Raw genomic sequence first — 6,000 nt, forward strand, 5'->3', positions numbered from 1 at the left:
CCATCCAAAACAAAGGGATTGGCTTTTTAATGCCGTCAACCAAATGGTTTGGTTAACATATAAGATCTGAATTTACATTTGGGGATGCCAATACGCAAATGTAATATATGTACATGTGTTGAATTTCCATATATGAAATATATGTACATATGAAGTAAAATCAAATGTATTTAGTATAGCCTATATATGTAGAAATTACATATGAAACCTGTTAGATATTGGAACAATATCATATATTGACATATATGTGTAGCTAATAAAAACATGTATTTTTGTATGTCTGTTTAAATTATACACATATGTTACAAAGATATATATCCATCCCAAAGCCTGTCAGTATATGTTCATGTTATATATGTAATACAAAACATTGACATGTATGTTTAAATTTAATCAGAAATTATTATGAAGATCATATAAAAAATAGAGAATTTTAATTATCATATTTTTAAATAAAGTTGCATTTTACTGTGAGTATTTCATATATGTTATAAACTTATATCTTCATATATCCAGAGGATGTAAATATGTCATAATAATATATCCTCTTATAAGTGACACATATGGTAACATCATTCTTGATATAGAGATATATATGTCATATGTCATAAGTTATGGTATAGGAAGGCATAAAGACGTCATAGTATAGTAAGGCATAAAAAGTCATAGTATAGTAAGAACCCTCACAGGCAACATGCAATCTCCACATGGAAGGGACCCAGGACTGGGATTCGTATTTTGACGTTTTTGTGCCTTACTATAGGATGTTTTTTTTTAATGTTTTTGTGCCTTACTATACTAGGACAATTTATGCTATACTATACTATGATGTTTTTTGACATTTTTATGCCATACTATATTGTGACATTTTTAAACCTTACTGTAGTATGACATTTTTATGCCACACTATACTATGACGTTTTTTGAAATTTTATGACATACTATACTATGACATTTTTATGCAATAGTATACTTTGATATTTTTTTACATTTTTATGCCTTACTATACTATGATGTTTTTTGACATTTTTATGCCATAGTATAATATAACATTTTATGACAATTGATGCCATGCTTTACTATGACTTTTGACATTTTAATGCCTAACTGTACTATGACATTTTTATGCCTTACTATACTATGACGTTTTTTGACATTTTTTAGGCCTTACTATACTTTGATGTCTTTATGCTTTAATATATGGTGACACATATGGGGAGAAACAATAGTACTTGTGTTACAATGATGGTTTAGAAATTTTTATGCCATACTATACTATGACTTTTTTGACATTTTTGTGACATAAAATACTTTGACCTTGCATAATAGCTTAATTGGCAACCCTAACTGACTTTTTCATGCTTTATTATAGCATGGTGTTTTTGGAAATTTTTATGCCACACTATACTATGACGTTTTTTGACATTTGTATAACATACTATACTATGACATTTTTATGCCATAGTATACTATGACGTTTTTTGACATTTTTATGCCATAGTATAATATAACATTTTATGACAATTGGTGCCATGCTTTACTATGATGTTTTTATGACTTCCTATACTATGATGTTTTTTGACATTTTTATGCCATAGTATACTATGATGTTTTTATGACATTTTATGCCTTAGTATACTATGACATTTTATGCCTTTGTATACTATGACGTTTTTTGACATTTTTATGCCATAGTATACTATGACACTTTATGACAATTGATGCCATACTATACTATGACATTTTTATGCCATAGTATACTATGACGTTTTTTGACATTTTTATGCCATAATATAGTATGACATTTTTATGCCTTACTATACTATGACGTTTTTCGACATTTTTAGGCCTTACTGTACTTTGATGTCTTTATTCTTTGATATATGGTGACACATGTTGTGAAAAACAATAGTACACTGGTTAGAGCTGTTGCTTCACAGTAAGCTGGTTGTGAGTTCAATCCCAGGTTGAGAAATTTCTTTGTAGAGTTTACACGTTATCCTAGTGCCCACGTTGGTTCATGCATAATACGTTAACTGGCAACCCTAACTGATGTTTCAATGCTTTATTATAGTATGACCTTTTTTGAAATTTTTATGCCATAGTATACTATGACATTTTATGACAATTGATGACATACTGTACTTAGGTACAGTGTGAAGTTTTTTGATATTTTTATGCCATAGTATACTGTGACGTTTTTATGCCTTACTATACAATAATGTTTTTATGACATTTTATGACATACTATCATAATGTTTTTTGACATTTCCATGCCTTGCTATACTATGATGTTTCATGACAATTGATGCCATACTATACTATGACGTTTTTTTGACGTTTTTATGCCTTGCTATACTATGATGTTTTTTGACGTTTTTATGGCTTTCCATACTATGATGTTTTTATGACATTTCCATGCCTTACTATACTATGATGTTTTTTTTTACATTTTTATGCCATAGTACACGATAAAGTTTTTGGACATTTTATGCCCTAGTACACTATGATGTTTTTATGAAATTTTATGCCATACTATATTATGACGTTTTATGACATAGTATACTATGACGTTTTTTGACGTTTTCATGCCTTACTATACTATGGCGTTTTTATGCCTTTCCATACTATGACGTTTTTTGACGTTTTTATGACTTACTATTCTATGACATTTTTTGACGTTTTCATGCCATAGTATACTATTACACTCTATGAAAATTGTTGCCATACTGTACCCTGAAATTTTATGCCATAATATACTATGATGCTTCTTGACATTTTTATGCCATACTTTAGTATGACATTTTTATCATTTACTATACTATGACGTTTTTTGAGATTTTTAGGCCTTACTATACTTTGATGTCTTCATGGTTTAATGTATAATGACATGTGTGGGGAGAAACAATAGCACACTGGTTAGAGCTGTTGCTTCACAGTAAGAAGGTCGTGAGTTCAATCCCATATTGAGAAATTTCTTTGTGGAGTTTGGATGTTCTACCAGTGCCCACGTCGGTTCTCATGTCAAAAGACATGTGTAAAAGTGACAGCCCCTAACTAATGTTTCAATGCTTTATTAAATTATGAAGTTTTTTGATGTTTTTATGCCTTGCTATACTTTGATGTCTTCATGTTTGGATATATAGTGACATGTGTGGGGAGAAACAATAGCACACTGGTTAGAGCTGTTGCTTCACAGTAAGAAGATCATGGGTTCAATCCCAGGTTGAGAAATTTCTTTGTGGAGTTTGGATGTTCTACCAGTGCCCACGTCGGTTCTCATGTCCAAAGACGTGTAAAACTGGCAACCCTAACTAATGTTTCCATGCTTTATTAAAATATGACGTTTTTTGATGTTTTTATGCCTTACTATATACTATGATGTTTTTTGACATTATTATCCCATAGTATACTATGACGTTTTTTGAGGTTTTTATGCCTTACTATACTATGACATTTTTATGTCTTACTATACTATGACGTTTTTTGACATTTTTATACCTTAGTATACTATGACATTTTATGGCAATTGATGCCATAGTATACTATGACATTTCTTGATGTTTTTATGCCTTACTATACTATGATGTTTTTTGACATTTTTATGCCATAGTATACTATAAAGTTTTTGTACATTTTATGCCCTAGTATACTAAGAAGTTTTTATGAATTTTTATGCCATACTATATTATGACGTTTTTTGACGTTTTTGTGCCTTAATATAATATCACATTTTTATGCCATACTATATTATGACATTTTATGACAATTGATGACATACTATACTATGACGTTTTTATGCGATAGTATACTATGACGTTTTTTGACATTATTATCCCATAGTATACTATGACATTTCTTTGACGTTTTTATGTCTTACTATACTATGACATTTTTATGCCATAGTATACTATGACATTTTTTGAGATTTTTAGGCCCTACTATACTTTGATGTCTTCATGTTTTAATATAAAGTGACATATGTGGGGAGAAACAATGGTGCACTGGTTCGAGCTGTTGCTTCAAAGTAAGAAGGTTGTGAGTTCAATCCCAGGTTTGGATGTTCTCCTAGTGCCAATGTCGGTACCCATGTCATAAAACTGGCAACCCTAACTGATGTTTCCATGCTTTGTTATAGTATGACCATTGTTGAAATTTTCATGCCATACTGTAACATGATGTTTATATGCTTTAATTTACTCGTATGTTTTCATGACATTTTATGCCATACTGTACTATGACGTTTTTTTGACATTTTTATGCCTTACTATACTATAACGTTTTTGGCATTTTTATGCCATAGTATNTAAAACTGGCAATCCTAACTGATGTTTCCATGCTTTGTTATAGTATGACCATTGTTGAAATTTTCATGCCATACTGTAACATGATGTTTATATGCTTTAATTTACTCGTATGTTTTCATGACATTTTANGCCTTACTATACTAGGACGTTTTTTGACATTTTTATGCCATAGTATACTATGACGTTTTTTGACATTTTTATGCCTTGATATACTATCACATTTTTATGCCTTACTATACTATGACGTTTTTTGACATTTTCACACCTTACTATTCTATGACTTTTTTTGACGTTTTTATGCCATAGTATACTATGACGTTTTTTGACATTTTTATGCCTTAATATACTATCACTTTTTTATGCCTTACTATACTATGACGTTTTTTGACATTTTTATGCTATAGAATGCTATGACGTTTTTTTGACGTTTTTATGCCTCACTATACTATGATGTTTTTTTGACATTTTTATGCCATAGTATACTATGACGTTTTTTGACATTTTTATGCCTTAATATACTATCACTTTTTAATGCCTTACTATACTATGACGTTTGTTTTGACATTTTTATGCCATAGTATACTATGACGTTTTTTGACATTTTTATGCCTTAATATAGTATCACATTTTTATGCCTTACTATACTATGACGTTTTTTGACATTTTCACACCTTACTATTCTATGACTTTTTTTTAATGTTCAAAAAACGTCATAGTATAGTAAGGAATAAAAAAGCGATAGTATATTAAGGCATAAAAATGTCAAAAAACGTCATATTATACTATGGTATAAAAATGTCAAAAAACGTCTAGTATAGTAAGGCATAAAAATGTCAAAAAAACGTCATAGTATACTATTGGCAATAAAAATGTCAAAAAACGTCATAGTATAGTAAGCATAAAAAACGTAAAAAAAAAGTCATAGAATAGTAAGGTGTGAAAATGTCAAAAAACGTCATAGTATAGTAAGGCATAAAAATGTGAATACTATATTAAGGCATAAAAATGTCAAAAAACGTCATAGTATACTATGCATAAAAATGTCAAAAAAACGTCATAGTATACTATGGCATAAAATCGTCAAAAAATGTCATAGTATACTATGGCATAAAAATGTCAAAAACGTCAATATAAGTAAGGCATAAAAAGTGATATATATTAAGGCTATAAAAATGTCAAAAACGTCATAGAAATTATGGCATAAAATGTCAAAAAAACGTCATAGTATAGTGAGGCATGAAACGTCAAAAAACGTCATAGTATAGTAAGCATAAAAATGTGATACTATTATTAAGCATAAAAATGTAAAAAAACGTCATTAGACTAATACTATGACATAAAAATGTCAAAAAAACGTCATAGTTATAGTAAGGCATAAAAACGTCAAAATAAAAGTCATAGAATAGTAAGGTGTGAAAATGTCAAAAAACGTCATAGTTATACTATGGCAATAAAAATGTCAAAAAAACGTCATAGTATAGTAAGGCATCAAAAAATGTGATACTATATTAAGGCATAAAACGTCAAAAAAACGTCATAGTATACTATGGCATAAAAAATGTCAAAAAACGTCATAGTAATTAGTAAGGCATTAAAAAAAGTTGATAGTCAAACTATTTATAGGCTATTAAAAATTGTCAATCAATAATATAGAAGGCATAAAAAATGTCAAAGTCAGTATACTTATGGCAAT

The sequence above is a fragment of the Seriola dumerili genome, unplaced genomic scaffold (assembly GCF_002260705.1).
Source record: "Seriola dumerili isolate Sdu_G_001 unplaced genomic scaffold, Sdu_1.0 BDQW01000052.1, whole genome shotgun sequence".
Classification (NCBI taxonomy): domain Eukaryota; kingdom Metazoa; phylum Chordata; class Actinopteri; order Carangiformes; family Carangidae; genus Seriola; species Seriola dumerili.